Source organism: Tenrec ecaudatus, unplaced genomic scaffold (genome assembly GCF_050624435.1).
Source record: "Tenrec ecaudatus isolate mTenEca1 unplaced genomic scaffold, mTenEca1.hap1 Scaffold_527, whole genome shotgun sequence".
In the NCBI taxonomy this organism is placed as follows: Eukaryota; Metazoa; Chordata; class Mammalia; order Afrosoricida; family Tenrecidae; genus Tenrec; species Tenrec ecaudatus.
Window position 1 is genome coordinate 206,069 of NW_027459441.1, and position 21,448 is coordinate 227,516.

The following is a 21,448-nucleotide window of genomic DNA, read 5'->3' on the forward strand; positions in this document are numbered from 1 at the left end:
AATTCCTACTAAATCTGTTGCTAAAATCCAAATTTTGTTTGAACAAAATAAACTAAAAACCACAGCAGAGCATCCTATTTGTGCTCTCACTTGCACCTACTCCTGGATCCTGGGCCTGTGCTTTTGGGGCCTGAGCACACCCATTACCCTGAATTCCCTTCAGTTCAACCCCAACCCTGTGCTGCAGGGTGGTTTATATGGGAACTCACATTAACTTTCCCTCACTGTGTCTTCTTGCACAGTCATACGCAGCCGGGTCCTCCACGGTCACAGTGCTCAGGTGCAGGGAGAACTGGTTCTTGGATGTGTCTGGGTTGATGAATAGATGATCTCTGAAGGATGGTGTGTATTCGCTCAACCACTCTTACCTGTAGAAGCTCCTTCCTATCCACCCAGGGCTGCCTGATCTGCTCCCAAATAGCGCTGGTTCTGGAGCCTGAGTCCCCAGTGATGGTGCAAGTGTGCGTGAGGGTCTGTGATGCCCTCACCACCTCATGGTCTGACTTCTGCAGCTTCACTTTGGACGGGACACAAGGAGACTTACAAAACAAGTATTAAATATCCCACCTGTCATTAAAACTGCTGTGACCTACTGTATCTCCCTGCCACTGACATGATGGGAGACACAGTACCATCAAAATGAGAAAAAGAATGCAAACAGACCTTTCTGTATCAGAGTCTCCCTGGTACAGCAGGCTCTGGAATTCTGCTGGTTCCAGAGGGGAATCTTGAGGGTGGGGTGGGTGTTCATATCATTTAAATAATAAACCACACCAGGCTTTTGCTTATGAGTGTTACTGGCTGTTATCAGGGGGTCAGAGGATGACTATTAAGAGTGTGCTAATTGACAGGGCTCACAGCTCCACATGGAAGCTTCTCCAGAGCTGGTTCTTGAAGCACGTTGTATGGCAGTGATATGTAAGCAATGAGAGTGGGGTGGCCCACAGGCATACACTGAATTTATACCCTCCCAGATCCTAATATTTGCAATCATAAAATTATCCGAGTTCCAGTGTACCTTGTATTGTTTGATTTGAAAAAATGCATCCACTAGTGTGTGCATTAATTTATTCATTTGAGTTCTGAGAGCTATGAACACGCCAGACATTCTTCTGCACTGAGGGAAAATCAGTAAACCACGCAACTGAGCTAGGAAATGAATGATCTCTTCCTCAAAAACTAAACCCACTGCGAGTGCACCTGTCCTGATTCATGGGAACCTTATAAGATTGATTAAAGCTGCTCATAGAAATTCTCTGACTGTAAATAATAACAGGAAAAGACAACCTCATCTTACTTAGGAGGAATGGTTGGCTGGTTTGTGGTGAGCAACCCAATACTTATCCCATTACATCACCACATCTCTGTATATCTTTATACTAAGAAGCCCATATTAAGGGCTTTTTAAATGTCACTTTGAGAAGCCAAGTGGTGATACTTTCAATATTATTATATGAATATGAGCCCTGGACTATGAATAAGGGGGTCCATAACCAAATTTATGGCCATTCACTTACCTTTTGGAAAAGAATGTTGAAAGTACCATGGACTGGGCTATCAATATAACAAGCAGATCTCTTGTGAGGGAAACATAGCCTGGGAGTTCCTTAGAATGAAGGATGGTGAGACTTAGTTCCATGTACTTGAACATGTTATCATGACACCAGTCCATTGAGAAAGACATCATCAATGATAAAGGGGATCAGTAAAGGAGAAGGTGATGGACTGACACAGTGGCTGTAACAATGGGCTCAAACATATTTATTGTGATAATGGTGCTGAACTAGGCATTATTCAGTTCTGTTTTGCGTTGAATCACTGAGATTTGAAATTGATTCTGTGGCACTTAACATCATCAAAATTAAATGAAAAGACACAATATTCTTCCAAAGTTGAATGACAGTGCTGGGGAAAGGATATATGTTTTATTTTCCGTAGCAAAAGGAAATATGTAACAGACTACACTCTTTATAATTGTTCTTATGTGGAATTTCATTTTGCCTTGGTTAAATATTGGTTGCAAAAGTCTTGTCTTCGTATTTATAGAACATTAAGCATCCAAGGTTGTTTGGGTGCAGGAACATAAAGACTCTTAGTGACCCTACATGAAAGAGAACTCTCTGAAAGGATTTTCTTTTCTGTAATAATGATGGGATAACCTTATCAGGTCTTTAACCAACTGAGTCACCATGTGGTTTTGAACTGCCAACCTTTTGGCTAGAAGTTGAGCATTTAATCATGCCCACATAGTTTCGTGGTCCAGGTTCTACTACATATAATTTACATGTATCTACTTTTACTTCCTACAGGTGAATATTTATGTGTATGTTGACTGGTCTTAAGACATTATGTAGAGTTCTTCTAGGTCAATACTATTACTATTATTTGTTCCTTGAGTGTTTAATATGGGATTCTGTCCAATGCATTGTGTGATTTTAGTAGTAACCCTGGGCACCGTCTTCAGTGCCAGAAACACCTCCCAGAATTGTGAAAACTAAGAGTGACTCCTGTAATGGCCAAATACCCCATAAGACATATCAAGGAATTGATGCATTTGGGTTATGTTGTGGCAGTTTCATCATCTCTTGTCAACTTGGGAAGGGATGGAGTCTAGCCTGTCAATGAGATCTCAGCTTGATGACTTCATTTGTAGGTGCAAAGGAGATGAATATCTCCCTGGAAGCCAGACCCAGATAGCATCTCTTCTTGTTGAGACATTCCTGTTTACAAAGCCACATGGAGCTACACTGATGCAGCTAGAGCCCTGGAACTGGGGGGGCCATGTGCAGACCCATGACAGTGCTGAGATGCTTCCATCACCATAAGAACCACAAGACTTTCCACCCACCGGCCTGTGATCTACATCATTGCATGTGTTTCATGAATCTGAAGAAGAATTTATAGACTGATATCAGACATAGGGGATAATATTGGACTTATGGACTTGATCTAAGCTGGGATGTTTTCTTAATATACAAATACTCTTTGATATAAAGCTCTTTCTTACACACATGTGAGTTTCTCCCTGGATTTGTTTCTCTAGTATACCCAGAATAGCACATGGTGTTAGAGAATAATATTAAATCTGTCATGGGCTTCCTGAAGGACAAGCAGGTCTGTCTTGGAGTAAACACATCTTGTTTAATTCTTGTAATCATTCAAATAAGATTGTAACTCACTTATTTGGGCATGACATTAAGGAGAACCAGAACCCAGAGAATGATCTTGTACTTGGTAAAGTAGAATGTCAATGAAAATGTGAGAGACTTTCAATGGGACTGATTGTCCTAAGGCTGCAATGATGAGTCCAAAGAGAGGGATGATTGTAAGGATGGCGCACTTTCGGGCAGTATTTCATTCTGTTTGTATTAGTCTGGGTACTTTAGAGAAACAAATCCAACGAAACTCATATGTATAAGAGAGTTTTATATAAAGGCAAGTGCACATCAAGAAAACATCCCCAACCGGTGCTGCCCAGGCCCACAAGTCCAACATTAGCCCATACGTTCAACACCAATCCACAAAGTCCATTTCCATCTCAAAAATACATGTATTGACACCGACTGCAGGAGGAAAGCTGAGTCAATTAATGTGTAAGCATCTCAGCTCTGGCAGAGGTCTCAACATGGCTGCTCCAGTATCTAGGGTGCATTGGGGTGGGTTCATGTGGCTTCTTCTCAGGGATGTCTTGCAGGAAGTAACCCTTGCCAGCTGAAGCAGGGAACTGGCTAAGGCAGCTGCACCTTGGTCCAACCATCAGAAAACAAGAGACCCGAGAACTAGAAAGATGAGGCTCACCGAGCCATTTAGCACTCTGCCCTTCAATTAACACCACGTGTTTATCCGCTACATTGCACAATAAACTAACCACCTCACTGTTGTTCATGTGATCACTGTGAACTTAAGCCAACTTAAAGATCCCTAACAAAATATTATGCAGGTTATTGTAAGTTAAAATTATTACATAAACATATATTTGTGAGTATTCACTGGAAGGAAAATATTGGACATGCAGCTGATGGATTGGAGAAAATTTGAGGCTCACATAAGAATTTTATACTGCATTAATATTTTTATAAGGAGTTTTGGTGGCATAGTGGTTATGCATTGTGCTAAGATTTGCATTCACCAGTTTGCAACTACTAGCCACTCCATGGAAGAAAGACAGGGGATTCTACATCAGTAAAAATCAGAAACTCACTATAAATTGGCATTGAAATAATGGCAGTGGGTTTGGGTTTGGTTTTCTTTTAATATTTTTAACTTGACAACAAATGGCACTAGTTAGTGTCCTGAATTGTAAACTGAGATCTGAGTACATATTGTTGTGAAGTCTGCCTTTGGGTAGATGGTAAATAAAGGCCATCCCTATAAAAAGAAGTATGGTCAGATGCCTGGAGATTCCCTAGAATCACACTCTGCACAATGGTCCCTAGAGAGGTGCTGACAAGGCGAGGGAACCACAGCTTCTGAGAGGAAAGCATCACTGACCTAAGTCTCTTGCATCTGCTTAAACCATGACCTGATGTACTAAGGTTTGTGTCTGGGCTCACACTGACTTCCCATCACTGTGTCTCTAGCACAGTAATACACGGCTGTGTCCTCAGGATTCACAGAGCTCAGTTTTAAATAAACTTGGCTCTTGGAGGTGCCCAGGTGATGCTGACTTGGGCCTGGAGAGCTGGATTATAGTCTGTGCTCCCATCACCCCGTATATCACCAACTCACTCCAGTCCTTTTCCTGGGGCCTGGCAGATCCAGTACACACCATAGCTGGTTAAAGAGAATCCAGAGACAGTACAGGTGAGAGACAGGGTCTGTGAGGGCTTCAACAGTCCAAGACCTGACTCATAATTGCACCTTGGCCAGGATACCTGGGTATAAAGACAAACACAGTGAGTCGTGTGCTCAAATGCTGTAATCTCAGACTTCATGTACGAATCTCTGAAGCACTCACCTCCCAGAGTTGCCACCAGAAACAAGAAAAGCCATACACAATTCATGTTCATGTGGCTGAGATTCATGATAAAGGAATGCTCTCCAGGGTGAGAAGGCATATGACTTTAAGTACATGTATGCTGTGGTTTCATCTGAATGCATATTAGGCATTTGCATGTGGGAGGTGCGGTTGTATGTAAAAAGGTGGAAAGGGCAGAATGGTGGTGTCCAAGTGTGTAATCTAAAAAGACTTTTCCCCAGCTTTGTCTTCCCTAAAAATATGCCAAACATTAGAGGCTATTTGCCAGCGTATTGTGGGAGGTAATTGTTTCCATGGAGAGCCAGAGAAGTGGTCAAACCTGCTCAGTGACATCCAAAGTTAGGCTGCCATCCTGAATCTGAGATCCGTCCATCTTGGCACAGGTATACCCCAATCCCTCCCCTTCCTATTGCCTGTATACCCCTAGATTTTCATCCTCTCATTACTGTATTACCTATAGTATGACCCCTCCCTGTGATGTGTGTCTTTACCTGAAATTACGGGGCTTGCACACCCTCAAAGGTATATAAATCTTGGTTAGAAATAAAGAATCTCTCTCCCGTGGTGCTCTCCTCTGCGGTCCTCGCTTCCGTGTCCCCTCTCCCCTTGTTCTCCTTCCCCTCACTCTCCTGCCCTCAGGTCTCCCATCTCTATGGGAATCACCGAGCGGGGCTACGGTGAGCATGCTAACATGAAATTTGTCTGATTCCATCATTTTACTCTTTCTTCTATCGCCTGTATTTCTCTATGAGTTTACTATAATCTTTAATTATTATCACTGTACAATTGTGCCTACCAGACCTGGGATGATTTGTGAGGCGCTGGCTACCCTGACAGCCATGGGAGAATACAGTCTTCTCCCTGAGGTCTTCACTCTAGCAATCATACAAACATCTGTGCAGATTTCATGTTTAATGTAGCTTTATGTCATTTCCATCAAAATACCCAGATGTTCTATTGAAATTAAAGACAATCTCTATCCTCACGATGTTTAGGTAACAAGACCAGGCCTACCTGAATCTTTCCATACATCTGAACACATAGGGAAACAAGAGTATGTCATCCATAAAGCTCCTTGGCCCTATGATATTTCAGAATATTTAGAAAGGAGTAAAAATACTTTAACCCTATCTTCTAGATTTAGAGTTGGAATAAAAGGTTTCCTAACAATATGGTTATTGTGTGGTTAAAAGAAACCACAGAAATAAGAAAAAGTGCATTTATCCTCTCATGAGTTATTACCGAGGGTGGGCATTGGGCTCAGTGTATTTTGAGAGGCGCCTGCTAACAGCGAGAGGCGTTTCCTGGACTTACACTGTCTTCCACAACTGTGGGTACCTCAGCAACATTCTTTTCTGGTACTGAGCTTTCAGACTCTTGGTCAGGAGTATTACCTGGAGTTGTCTCTGCAGGTTTCCTGCCATGGGCAGTAGAGCTACCATAGTGGTCAGCACAGCAGTTCTAGCTGACCAGGCACTGCAGTCCTTACCCAGACTCCTGTCTTCACTTCTATCTTCTCTTGGTCCAGAGCTGGTGGGTCCTTAGCATCCATGCAAGTCTGCTTTCTCCCTGAGACTGGTTTTCTGTCTGGACTCACACTGACTCTCACTCACCGTGAAAAGCTTGGGCCATAGAGAATGATACAAGTTGCGAACACTCTGAATTGGTTGCAGTGAAATGAAGTGAGATCGATTCATGTAGATATTTATATAGATATTGTTATGAGATATATGCCACAATAAAATATCAATCAAGAAAGACATTTGCCTGAAAGACAATCAAAGTATTAAACAGAGGTTAGGGTTCATTCTGTCCACAGAAATAGGAACCATACTTAAAGCAGATTTCTATTCAAAGTAATTCAAGCAAGAGAGTTATAGAGTTATTTATTCCATGTTAAGGAAGAAATTGTCAAGTGAGAATTCTTTTTATGGGTTTCTGTGATGCGTTTGGGAGGGAATTTTGCAGCTGTTGGTAATTGTTGAACACAATAATAATCTAATGCCATTTGTGTTAGTCTGGGTACATTAGATAAATGATCCACAGAAACTCATATGTATAAGAGAGTTTTATATAAAGGTTAAGTGCACATCAAGAAAACATCCTAACTCAGTGGTACCCAAGCCCACAACTCCAACATTAGCCCATATGCCCAACACCAATCCACAAAGTCTTCTTCCATCTCACAAAACATGCACAATGAGGCCGATGGCAGGAAGAAAGCCAAGTAAGAGAATGTGTAAGCATCTCAGCACAGGCAGGGTCACCCCTCAGCTGTTCTAGCACTCAGGGCTTCATGGGGGTAGGTCCATGCAGCTTCTCTTAAGGGATGTTCTTGCAGGAAGTGAGCCTTGCCAGATGAAGCAGGGAACTGTCTAAGGCAGCTGCACCCTTGTCTGACCATCAGAAAACAAGTGACCCTAGAACTAGAAAGGCGAGGCTCACCAAGCCATTTATCCCTCGGCCCTTCAATTGACCCCATAAGTGTTTATCGGCCAGGTTGGCACAATAAACTATGTACCTCTCCATTGAATTATGTATGAGAAGAATGTTGAAAATATTATTTTGTAGCACATATATGATAAAAATAACTTAGAATATGACATAGTTTTCATTTTTTACTCACAATTAGAAACTGATGGAGAGTGTTGCTGGTACAACATTTCAAAAGACTAGCTAAAATATTCAATCAGAAAAGAGATTATGATATAAGCCAGAAATTTGAATTTATAAAAAGTGTTAGCAATGGAATAAATATTCTTTATTTAATATTTTATTTATTGTCTCACTTTTCCTCCAAAACTGTTTTATTGGGAGCAAATGCAGTTGTCATATCCATCCGTAGTTCAAGTGCATCAAGCAGTATTATACAACTGCTACCCCAATTAGCTTGAAAACATCATCTTCCTTTCTCAACTAGTGGCACCATCTCCCTTTATTCCACCACCACCACCACTCCACTGTAGTCCCAGAAACCCCTATTCTACTTGCTGTCTCTTTATGTTAATCAATTCTGGCTTTCATCTACCATCAAAAAGAAAAACATATCGCTGAAATTCAAGAATGCTATCCCCCAATGACAAAATACATGAGATAAACTCCAATAAGAATTTAAATTGAGGAAGCAGGCAGTCCAAGTGCAGTCAGCAGCCCTTCCTCGGAATCCATAACAGACCTAGGTGTGCTTCGGATGTGTCAGTCTGGCTACTGGAATGTGAGGATCTTGTCAGTTGACTGCCTTTCTCAGGATATTCTGGATCCAAAAGCACTCTTTAGTAGCTGGTGTCCTGCAACACGCCCTGTGGCTCATGCTGAACACGCAAACTGCTTGTCATATGCATGATATTGAATACAGCAAGAAACAACAAAAAACACCTACTCCCTGCCTTCAAGGAGATTTCAGCTCACAGCACAGCCTTATTTCTCTATGTTTGCTGTTCTTCAACTGCAGCACAAAGGAGGGATGCTTGCAAACCTCCCTCCCTGCACTGGCCACAGAGTGAAACCACTGGCTGTGAGGACTGCTGCCTACTCTGATGGTGAGCTGGCTCTGTCTCTTCTCTGTGAGCAAACTACTGTTGCACACAGAGCCTGTGTGTGAGCTGAGCTTCTGTCAGTGACTTCCGACACTGGTTTAACAGAAATCAACAGTTATATGTGTGCAGTACACAAGAAGGGGAGTAATTCAACTGGAAGGGAGAATAAGGTTATTTTTATAAAAGAACCTTGTAAATTGAAGCACAATCAGGAAAAATATATTTAAAAGGAAAACCATTAACATGTTAAGAAAGATTTTTAAAATAATATAAAAGATGTCACAGAAAAGGATGATATAATTAAAATGAGAATATGATATATGAAGTTTTGTGGAGACCAGGATGATGGAAAAAATAGAACAATTTTTAAAAATAGAACAATTCCTGATAATAATATGAAGTATGATTAAACACAATGCAGAATACACAGAAAACAAATTAATGGACATAAATAAACAAAACAAGATGCAAATTCAGAAATTCGATAACTATAAGCCATTGGCACCGTTGAATCCCGAATCACAGTGATTCTAGGACAGAGTAGAACTGCTCCGTAGGGTGTCAGACACTGTTAATCTTTTGGAGGAGCAAACAGCCTCATCTTTCTCGCTTGGAGGAGCTGGTGATTTCAAACTACTGACATTGAACTTTGCATCCCAATGTAAAATAGATAAAAAGATGGCAAAATGAAAACCTGTGCCAGGGGAGGCTAAGAGTTAAGTGAGAAAGCCCTAATTCCAACAGGAAATCCTCCCTGTCATCCATCTGTGCCTGTCTAAGGCTGGGTTCTCTGCGCCCCCTGCTGCCCAGTGTCTTCCCTGCAGGGGAGGTTTGTGTCTGGGCTCACACTGACTTCCCCTCACTGTGCTCCTTGCACAGTAATACGTAGCCGTGTCCTCAGCGGTCACGGAGCTCAGCTGCCGGGAGAACTGATTCTTCGATGTGTCTCTGGTGATGGAGAGTCGGCTTTGGAAGGACGGGTTATAACCTGTATTACCACCATAATCTATGCACCCCATCCACTGCAGCCCCTTCCCCGAGGTCTGGCGGATCCAGCTCCAACAGTAACCACTGCTTGTTATGGAGAAACCAGAGACAATGCAGGTGAGGGACAGCTTCTGGGAGGGCTTCACCAGTCCTGGACCCGACTCCTGAAGCTGCACCTGGGACAGGACGCCTGCAAATTAAAAAAAGAAAATTCCATGTCAGTCACTCACAACTATCTCCATAGACCCAGGTCGGATATCTGAATCTCTCACCTTGGGGAACTGTCACAGGCACAGCAGAACACACAGCAATAGCATCTTTAGACCACAGCTCTGTTTCCCAAGAGACCCACAGCCCTGTCTGAAGAGAACTGATAGTTTTCCCACCCCAAGGGTGAAATTGTACCCTAGTGCCTGAAAGATAATTTGCATATGAGGGAGTCCTGTCCTTATAAAACAGAAAGTGATAGAGGCCAGGCCCCCCTTTATCTTCTGAGCCCATGGTACGGTAACTGTTTGAACTCATATGTTAAGCAGGGACCCTCAGTTCTTGCTTCAGCCCCATTAACACTTTGGCAGAGTTGGGGGGTTGGGTGTTTCCAGTTTGTTAGGAGGATACACATCCACACCCAACGTACATCGTTCTATCTCAACCATGTCACCCATGCACTCCCTCTGCAAAGGGCCAAATTACTGGTGCCTCAGCCATTGTTATCTGAGTCTTTGCCGCTGGAGTTTCAGCCACAGGTGTGGACCCTTTGGCGTGGACCGCCTCTCTCCTCTCTGGCTCCTCCCCGAGCCCCGCCCCAAGCTGGCCAGGCCCCGCCCACCCCCTCACCAGGCGCCTGTGCTGGCATCTCAGCAGAAATGGGCGGGGAAAGAGCTGCCTTGAGAGGAAGTGAAGGCAGACCCCTACCCCTCTCTGACCCCGCCAGCTCCTCCCACCCCGGGTCACGCCCAGACAGGGCCGGAAGTGGCGGTGTCTTATTCTGAACTGCAACTCACTGCAAGGATTCCACTGTCGGTGCTCTGCTTGCGGTGCCAGAGAAGCGCCCACAGCCTGAGCACACTGTTGCCGGCGCTCCCAGGTGGGAGGCTCTGGGCTCCGGGACATGTATGTGGGCGGAGGCTGTTTTAGTCCAGCTGACTAGGGTGCAAGTGCCCTTTCTCTCCCCCAGGAACCCTGCCAGCGCTTCTCTTGGTGAGAGGTGGGCGGGTGTCCCCAAGGCCGGTCCTATTTCCCTGCTTTCAGATTGGTTGTGGTTCATGGTGGGAGTCCCTGTTGGAGAAAGGGGATCCCGGCTGGGGTTTGGGGCTTCGGGGTTCCCTGATTCTCTCTTTGCGGGTCTCCTAACCCCCCTCCCTTGTTTCCTTCCGCACAGCGATGCCTCCTCCGGAGACTCCTTGCGCCTCCTCAGCTCAAAGGTGAGCCCGGGATCTTGTTCTGCTGACCTCTCTCTGGACCCGACCAGAGTCTGTTCTAGGCGCAAGATCTCTTGCTGGTCCGTGACAGAAACGTCTTCCCTGGCTTTAAAATATTGGTGGCCGCCCTTTCTTCTTACTCTTTGTTTTTATTTCTATCTATATATTACTAAGGTTTTTAAAATCATTCCCATTTCATTTCCTTTCTATTCTTTATTGTTTCTGTTGGGTTCAGTTTGTGAAGCACAAAAGGAGTGGATGCCTAGAGATGAAATAACATGCGAGTGTCTGTAAGGATGCCTGGGTGGGGTCGGGGTGGGTCGCTGGCGGAGTTGGGGAGGGTGAGGGGACTTGGGGAGTAAGAATGAAGGATTGAGGGGACTGAACACTACAACTGAAGGTGACTAATAAGTCTGCTTAAAGGCGATTTAATCATAGTGGGAAAATAGACGATGTGAAATCGATTGTGGTAATGATTGTGGAATGCTTAAGATGGCTGAATTGTGGGATTATGTGGGATATGTGGATTAAGTGCCCCAAAACATGTTAAAAAGAAAGAAAGATGCTCTCCATCACAAAAGTAATCTAACTAAACTATGCACAGAAGAATCAAAAACCAAACTGAAACAAAGGAACCAAAAACAAGGTAATGTTAAGGTGTTCAACCTCTATTTGGGGGATGAAACTGGAAGTGACCCTGAAATGGGCCCTTGGCGTTTGAACGTTGTGAGGCTGAAGGACAATTTATTTGGGGCTGGTGTAGTGGGCGTTGGCCCTGGGGCCCTTGGCCAAGGCGCCTCTGCCAGCTGTCCAGGCAGCAGCAGGCTCATGGTCACCAGGATGTCGCAGGCTGTGATGGTGGAGTAGTTTGGAATGTGCCAGTTGAGATGCCTGGTCGGCGATGTGCCCAAAGGTGTCTTTGATCAACGAGTGCACAACGCTCATGGCCCTGAACGAGATACTGGAGTCTGAGTGGACCTACTGGAGCATCTTGTGCACATAACACACAGTAGGTCTCCTTGCCGCTGCATTGGCATTTCTTGCTGTCCTCCCTTTGAGCCTTAGCTGCAGCCTCCTTGGGACTCCTCCCTGGAGCAGGCAGGGACTTAGCAGGGTCAGGTGGGTTGTTTGACTGGGACGGTACACCTGGTAAAGGTAATGTAGGTGTCCTAAGGCGAGCTGAGGGAGGACAGAAACCTCCCCTGGAGCAGAAATTGTTGAAGCTCACTGGATCTTGATTTTTAGTAGGAATTTAGACCATGAAAGAAGGACCTCTAGATCCCTCTGACCTGTTGGGGTTTCAGCAGGAAGTGTTGGAAAAGTTACCACAGGGATAACTGGCTTGTGGTGGCCAAGTGTTCATAGTGATGTCACTTTTTAATCCTTCAATGTCGGATGATTTGATCTAATCTTCCTTGTAAGATGGGGGTGGAGGGGTGAGGGGCAGGAGTAGAGGAGGGAGGACAGGAGAGAGGAAGGAGGTGAGAGGGAATGATTGGAGCTGCCTCCACACTCCCTGATCGCCCCTAGCCTTGAACCCCGGGCAGCCACCTGCTGGAAAAGGTGTGTAGGCCAGCCACTGAGTGGGGACTTGTTTTTCTCGACACTACCTAGGTGGTCAATGAGGAGGTCCTGTTAGGAAAATGGGTTGGAGATGCTCACATTGTGCACTTGTGTGTCAGCATGCCGTTTGGATCCCTGGCCCGCTGTCGGCACTCTCCCACCCTGGGGTCCCCAGGCTTTCCCACCTGTCTCACAAACTTGAATAGTTGAGTTGGATCCCATTTTATTTTTGTAGATCTTATCATTGTTTCAAAATGTTTCACACACACAAAAATCTATTTTCAATTTCATTATTTATGTGATTTTGGTGTGTACATAAGTGCATGTGTGTGTACCATACACATGTTTTTGTAGTATCCTTTTTGATAACAACTAAGGATGTTTACCAGTAGTTTTGTTAGGGCAAAATGTGTGCTACCTGCTAACTGCATATATAAATCTCCTAGTACTGCTTTTGCCCATTTTAGCCCTGCAGGCAGGCTGGCCGGCTCTCCCTGCTCTCTGGCAAACAGCATCACCTCCTCCTCCTCTTGTGTTTTAGAAGGGTATAGGTGTGTTTGAAAGATGGTCAGCATCTTAATATGTAAGGGTTAATGGTTTGGGAGTTGGAGATTAGCAGTTTATCATTAGGGATTTAAGTACCAAGTATTTTTGTGTGTTGAAATGTTGCCTAGAACATTTTAACATTTACTACCTGTATATAGTATTTATGACCTATTTGGCAACTTTTAAAAAATTTAATAAATCTTTTTATTGGGGCTCATACAACCCTTATCACAATGCATAAATATATCAATTGAGTAAAGCACCCTTATACATTAGTTGCCCTCGTTATTCTCAAAATTCTCCTTCCACTTGGGTTCCTGGAATCAGCTCGTTTTCCTTTTTATCCCTTCCCTTCCCTCCCCGCTCTCCCCTCCCCCATGAACCCTTAATAGTTTATAAATTATTATGTTATCTTATACTTCCAGGCCTCTCCCCTCACCCACCTTCCCATTGCCCATCCCCCAGAGATTAGAGGAAGGTGATCACACAATGATGGTTTTTGTTCTTGGTGTCTGCCACCTGGTCCGTTCAACACCTTGTATTCGCTTAGGTTGCGCACTTCTCTGTGGGCTTTGTTGTTTCCGAGCTAGATGGCCGCTTGTTTGCCTTCAATTGGCAACTTTTTTACATGACATCTTCAATTTATGATGAATAAGGAATTTTCTTTTCTTCTTTTTGGAAGTCATTTTCTTCTTTTTATTAATTCTTTTTTTCTGATCAATCTAGCTAGTATCATTTTTAATATGAGTGGTGAAAATGGATATGTATGTTTATCCTGATTCTGCGATGGGGTGAACTTTTTTCTCTTTCTCTTACATGTGACATTTTCAAAGTTTTTTTTTACAAGAATGTATATTAGCATATTGAGTTTTACCTATTTCATGTTAGATTTGTAGTTGTTTTTTTTTTAACATGAAAAGCTTTTTACTTTGTTTATTATTCATTCTGTGTCAATTTAGATAATTGACTTTTCCCCCATCACTAGGCATATTTGAGTGTTCATTTTCTTGTGTTAAATCAATTCTGGGATGAATTAGAATTAATCTTGATGCATGCTTATTTTAATATATTGTCTGACTCAGTTTCCTATTTTAAAAATAACTTTTTCATTCAGATCCATTATCAACACTCGTCTATATTTTTCTTAAAATATTGTCATCTGACATGGGTATCAGGTTATTTCTTGTCTCATAGAAAATGTTACTAAGTGCTCTAAAAACTATTGTTATGTTGGAACCCAATAAGTTGAACTTAAGCAACAAAACAGTAAAAAAGTGCTTCTTAATCTTATGTGAATACTCTAGCTGCCAGAATTTTTAGTTTTCATCTATCTTACAGTTAGGCTGGAAGTTTCTCAAGAAATTTTATTTTGATTCAATTGATTATAGACCTTCTAAGCATCCTGCAATCCAGTGAGTAATTATTGTCAGTCTCTTGCTCTGCTGGATCCTCTGAACTTCCAGCTGAACCCTCAGTGTACAGGACTGCATGATTTACAGTTTCCTAGACAGACAAATAGCTGCTCACCACTTAGTGAGTGTGTTGTTTTAGACTAGAGCCCATGTTCCTGAAAGTACTCTGCCACCTGGCATGCTGTGAGGCCCTTAGAGAACTGCCTTCAGCTCACCAAAAGAATGGACTAATGAGGGGTGGAAATGCCTCAGTGATTTTGTTGTCACCTTGTTTGTTCCAACATTTTTTAACTGAAGAAACCTCTTCCCTTTTTTTCATGAGAGAAATAATATCTTTTGTAAACATAAAACACTAATGTCTTTGTGTTTGCGCTGGGTGTATATTTGTGGTTTCTGAGACTGTTGTCATATCAGCTGTCATTGAGTCAGTGCCATCTCACTGGGACCCATTGCACAACAGAACAAAACATTGCACTCTCCTGTGCCATCCTCATAATTGAGGATGAACGCATGTTTTTAAAAAATTTATTTATTTTAACTCATTTTATCAGGGGCTTGTACAGCTTGTATTACAATCCATGCATATATCAATTGTGTTACACACATTTGTACATGTTGCTATCATCACTTTCAAAACATTTTCTTTCTACTTGAGCGCTGTATCAGCTCATTTTATTCTTCCCTCATGAAGCCCTGATAAATTATAATTTTTTATTGCTTTTTCGTGTCTTATACTGTCTGATGTCTCCCTTCACCCACTTTTCTGTTGTCCATCCCCCTGAGAAGGGGTTATATGTAGATCATTGTGTTCATTTCCCCTTTCACCCCTCACCTACCCCTTACTCTCCTGGTATTGCCACTCTGATTATTGGTCCTGATGGGTTTATCTGCCCTTGATTCCCTGTGTTTCTAGCTCTTTTCGGTACCCATGTGCATTCTCTGGTCTAGCCAGTTTCGTACAGTAGATTTGGGGTCATGATTGTGGGGTGGGGGGAGCACTAAACAACTAGAGAAAAGTTGTATGTTTCATAGGTGTTATACTGAACCCTAACTGGCTCATCCTTGTGACCCATTCTGATAGGTTAGTTTATTGTGCCAACCTGGCTCATAGGAACATGGTATAAATAATGTTGCAGTTTGATTGGAGGGCAAAGAGATAAATGGCTAGGCAAACCGTGCCTCTCTCTCTCTTGCACTCTTCTCATCAGATCAGGGTGCGCCTGCTAGTTCTCTGCCACAACTTGTGAGCTACACTAAGTGTTGGCCTAACAACCTGTGGATCATGTCGCTAGAGCTTGAGGTTCCTTTGAGAAGTGCTTCATCATGTTGCTGATGTATGCATCACTTGAGCTTGGGACTGTTGGATCCTATCTTCTTGCTCTTTGTTGATGATCTGCCCTTTGTTTGCTGCCTGTGTCCAGACTGCCTGCATTGCCGTACATAAGACTCACCTGTCTGCTTCCTTGACCTTGGACCCAGTGGCCCTCATGAGTTGAAGGACTTCCAGTATATTAAATGTTTCACGGAAGTGAGTTGAACTGAGCACTCTGGACAGCTGTGTGAACAAATTAGCTGCTATATTCTTTTGTGCTTTATATGTCTATCCATTATATAGAATATATAATAATATATAATGATTATATATAATGGTTTTATATATAATGATTATATATTGTATATGTAATAGATGTATGTATGCACATATCTATATATATTCACAAGTGTCCTGGTTTTGTTTCTGTGTAACACACCCTTCTGTAAGGGGGTGTCCAATTGCCTACAGATGGACTTTGGGTCTCACTCCACACTACCCCTCTTTCAAATTGATAGGATTTTTTGTTCTGTGTCTCTGATGCCAGATTCCTGATCCTATTGACACCTCATGATCACACAGGCTTGTGTGCTTCTTCCATGAGGACTTTGTAGCTTCTCAGTTTGATGGCCTTTAGGACCCCAGAAGCTATATCTTTTGATAGCCAGGCAGCATCAACTTTCTTCACCATATTTGCTTCTGCACCATTTTGTCTTAATCGATTGTGTCAGGAAGCTGAGCATCATGGAATGCCAGGTTATTAGAACAAAGTCTTCTTTCATTGAGAGAGTACTGGGGTAGAGGTCCAATGTCTATCTGCTACTTTTATACTTAAAATTTAAATATATTTACATAGATATGTTACCCTTTTGTCATATATATGTGTACATATGTAAATGACTGTATTTAGAACTCTATAAATGCCCTTTGTCTCCTACTTCTTTCCTCTATTTCCTTTTACTTTCCTCTTGTCCCACTATCATGTTTGGCCTTCATCAGTTTTCAGTAATTCCTCTCATTACATTGCCCTTGATCACGCCCTACCAGGAATCCTACACTCTCCTCAACGTCGATTTTAGATCACTTGTTGTGCCCTTGACCCCAGGCTTACAGCCACTTCCTTTCCCCCACTTCCCTGTTTCCTTTATCCCCCCCCCCCAGAACCATCAGCCCCATTGTTGTCTCCTCTGGTGTGTTTATCCTGCCAATCTTATCTAGATAGACATGCGGAGACAATAATAAGCACAGAAACAAGACAGAGCAAAATAACAACAACAAAAAAGGAAGCAACCACCGGAAAAAAAGAGAAAAGACTTAAGAATCATTCCAGGTTTGTTCGTTGATCATTAGGAGTATTTTACTGTTGGTTGAGTCTGATGTGGTACCATGCCTTGGCCACTCAGTCTGTTTTTTTGTATTTCCCGGGCACTTCATTGCTTTGCTCCTCTTGCTGCTCTGTTGCATGCCCTTAGAGTTTTGCCCCAGTGTGGTGAAGTCAGATCGAGCACATTTCCCACAGTGTGCCACAGTGTTGTCCCTCATAGCGCTGTGGGTCATTAAGGGATGCCGTGTCTTGTGATTGGGATGGCCCTATGGTCCTCTCTGTGCATTAGGCAATTTGAGCAGGAATATCATTCTTCGGGTTTGGTGAACCATTTGTCGCAGTCACTTTGTTAATCCATTTGGTAGTGGGATTCATGTTTTTCACTGCCCGTCATCTTTACCAAACAAAATATCCTTTTCGAGGAATGATCTTTTCTGATATATGTCCAAAGTATATAATATGAACTCTCACCATCCTTGCCTCTAAGTAGCACTCTGACATTACATCTTCCAAAACAGACTTGTTTGTCCTTTGCATGTCCATGGTATGTGGGACATTCTTGTCCAGAACTACAATTCTAATATATTCATTCTTCTTCAGCCTTCCTTTGTTCATCTTTCAAATGCACAAGAGTCAATTGACAATAGCCTGCTTTGGTCAGGTGAAACCAGTCCTCCAGGTAATATCTTTTCCTTTCAATACTCTAAAGAGGCATTGTTCAGCAGATTTATCTAATGCAATGATTGATCTCTTGACTGTTATACTTTCAGTATTCAGGATATTTGTTTGTTTGGTCTTTTTTCTATACACCAACCAATTTTTTTCTGGAAGGAGTTAAAATTTACTCAAGCTTTAGATTAAGAATTTTGATCAAGGAGGGGCTGTCGGAGCCAGCTCAGGAGTCAAACCGTCCTGAAAGAGGGGGAATGATTATTAGGGTAAAAAGAAGAGATTAAAAGTATTGGGAGGGCAACAGTGAATACTGAAGCTTCGGGTTTGTTTTACATACTCCTTTTATCCATGCAGAAACAACCCGGGGTTTATTATCTCATTGTTAAGCAAGCACATTTGCTACACATAGCAATTTTGTCTTCTGCCAAGGCAGACATCCCTGAGAAAATTAAACAACGTATCTTCCCAGACTTTGCATACTTTCTTGTTCTTTTTTTTTTTGTTGTTCTTGTTCTTAACAGTATGTTCAAAACGTAAAGTCACAGAAGAAATCAGCAAACACTGACACATAGTTCATGAGACTTATCAGCTGTTTCAAAGCTGAGTCTTAATGGCCTTCAACAGCCCCCGCTTTTTTATTTACTGAAGACGTCTTTACTCAAAACGTCAGCAGATCACTGTGTCTGTCTTAGGTTGTGAAGTCCTGAAATCGCCCTTACCCGTCATCAGTCACTGTCTGCAGGAGACTATGACCTGTCTTAGGTTGGAATACTCAGACTCGATTTTACCCGTCTGACTAACCAGCCTCTGCCTTATACTCCTGTTTGGGGAGGGAGTGAAGTATGCAGGTGTACTTCCTGTAATTTTGTTCCTAAAGCCAATAATTCAACCATAACCTTGTGCAGTATCATAGGGAGTATGCATAAGATAAACAATACACACACTCCCGCTGTGACTAGAGAAAAAGCATGTGAGGTAGGCCTCTGAGATTTCCTAACGAAGGGAAAGAATCTTGAAAATGCTGGAGCCAATCCTCAGCAACCTTGTCGACATCAAAATAAAGAGACTTAGCATCTTTTATGGCTAATATTTCTTGATGGAGTTGTAATCAATCTAAAGACTCATTAGCATTGTGCCAAGTACCTTGAAGATGATTCTACACTTTAATCCAGCTATACTGACTGTTAGTGTACTATTTAGGTGTAACACAGATCCATGTATGTACAGCATGGCACTGTAGACTAGACCTGGCCTTAAGCCCCTGCACCTCGTCTCCTAAATACATGACCATGTCATAAAGAGCATTTACTTTTTGTTCTAACTTCCTGTCTATATCTTCTTGAGTACCCAAAACATTAGTCACATCTTTGGATAATTCATTTCCACAGTGGGCAGTTTGTAAGATTTGTGAAAGTACAATTGCTGCAGTAGTAGCAGTAGCAACTAAACTTAATATAGCTAAAATACTTGCTATAAGCAAACCTACAAAACACTTAAATCTGGTTGATGCTTTTTCAGTCTCTTCTAATACCTGTAACCCTCTTTCTGAATACCAAGGCCCAGTAATATTCACTGGCAGCATAACAAAAGAAGGTTGATATAAAATGGCGATGACAATACCTTCAGGGGACCAGGTAATACAATTAGACAAATTGCAGTTATTACAAGACCTGTTAAACTTAGAGTCATCATGATCTATAGTAATATTCCCTGCCAAAAGTACATAAGGCGATGGTACGCAGGCAGTAACATTTCCCTGTGGTCTGGAGGTAGGGCCCATAAGCTTCATGTCCCCCTAAGCAGCCCCTATTTTCCACCACTGAGTTTGTGGAAAACCCAAATCTGACCACCAAAGCCCTGCAGACAGCCCCTTTTCCCATTTGGCAGTGTTTTTTTTTTTTTTTGAGTATTGTCCTGGTTGACAGACCAATCGATGATATATCTCTCTTTTGTGACGTTATACCTGATGGGCTTGTCTGTGAGACACGATCTCCACAATATGGTTTTATTATTCTTTTGAATCTCTAGTCTACATGAGGAAAAAGACTGTGGAGTGGGTGGAATAACATTTCCTTCACTTTGTACAGGGAGGGCGTGAGTCATTAACCCACATCTTGATTTCCAGACCTTCCCAGACAGCAGGAAGTAAGAGTGGTGGATCAGAAACTTAAGCCTAGTACTTCTCACTGAGCCATGTCCCCAGAAGCACTCTGAGGCAAATTACCATCTGCATGGTTTGCAAACTGCACCAACCATTCAGGCAGCCCCCATGCTCCATCAGCATCCTGTGTAAAAACCCAAACATGCCCTCCTCCCCATATTAATAGCGGGTTGGGGCCATTCCTCCAGGCAAAACAAGCCAATGATATCTCTTCATAGGCTCTTTGAAGTTGGTGGAAGGGACACTAAAGGCAAATCTTTTACAATATTTTGGATCCAAGGGCGTGGTATAAAAACAATCTTTTAAATCTAAAATGATCTTATATGTATTGGCTGGAATAGCAGAGGGGGAAGGGAGCCCAGCCTGCAGGGCTCCCATAAGTTCCATAGTATCATTAACCCTCCTTTACTGTTTTTCCTTACAAAGCAGCTGCTATCGCAAGCCCCTGAGTAAAGAAAGGTTCAATGTCTGAGCATAGTCTGATATAATCGGACAGGTTGCCCTTTTTTCCAAAAGGTCTCAGCAGCTGCCTGGCAGGCAGTATTTGCATTTTCAAAAGCCAATTGTTTCCATTCTGCGGCGGGAAGCACCTCGAAGGAAAGTGTATCTAATAAAGATTGAGTAAAAGAGGCAGTTGGGCCATATTGAGCACAAGCAACCTTGAGTTCTTTTAGCTGTTTGAAAGGAATAGGAGTAAGCCCTCTCCAATAGTTTGTGTTATTTTTCATCAGTTAACCTTATGTAGAGAGCTTGAACCCCATTCTCTGGGCAAAGATGATTGAAGATAAGTCATCCTTTTCCTTGATCCATCTCATTTACCTTTAAACTTCTGCATTCACGTTGGCTCTTGGCATCACCCATGTACCTACAACTAGACATCCTTTGAGTGTAGCGTGCATTCTTTTACAAAGGCTTTATCATTGCCATCCATAAACACAAGAGCTTCAGAGAGGAGAAAATAAACATCCCTCTGGGCCTGTTTCCTAGTTAAGGATGTCTCTGCATTGACTAGTTCACCTCTAGGATTTGCTGTTCATGTCCTTCTGTTTCTTATTGTCCACTTTAAAAAGAAGTTTCACGGATTAGCGTACTCTGCTGTGCATATTACTATGGGCCTCTAATGGATTCCCCCATGCTTAGTAATTTCTTAACACTCAATAAAGTATTTTATTCAAGGAGATGTGAGCTCATAAAGTTTGAAGAGCTCACATGGTTTGGACTGAACACACGCAAGCAGGAAACTCACATAATGACATTTGTGTTTTAACAGTCATATTAACATACACATGCCTACTATGAACAAATCAGCACATATACTAGAACTAACAAATCTTCATACAATACCCTCAGATTAATAAATATACATGCATTTACTTAAGAAAAAAACCCACAAAGACACACTAAAATATACTAGAATTATAATAATAGAATCAATGCAGAACAGACTACAAGTTCTGTCACATAGTATAACATATTAAGGCACAGAGTAGTTCATGTGTACTAGCACATACAAAAAAAACAGACAAAGTGCATACA

At 42.4% G+C, this 21,448-nt stretch overlaps 1 long non-coding RNA gene across 1 annotated transcript in view; it reads left to right on the forward strand.

Annotated features, from left to right (window-relative positions):
• The first annotated feature begins 10,448 nt into the window (after positions 1–10,448).
• LOC142436645 (uncharacterized) overlaps positions 10,449–21,448 on the forward strand; it is a 65,436-nt gene continuing 54,436 nt past the window's right edge. Inside the window, exons 1-2 of the long non-coding RNA XR_012782055.1 lie at positions 10,449–10,588; positions 10,883–10,925. This is a non-coding gene — a long non-coding RNA (uncharacterized LOC142436645). The remainder of the gene's footprint in view (positions 10,589–10,882; positions 10,926–21,448) is intronic.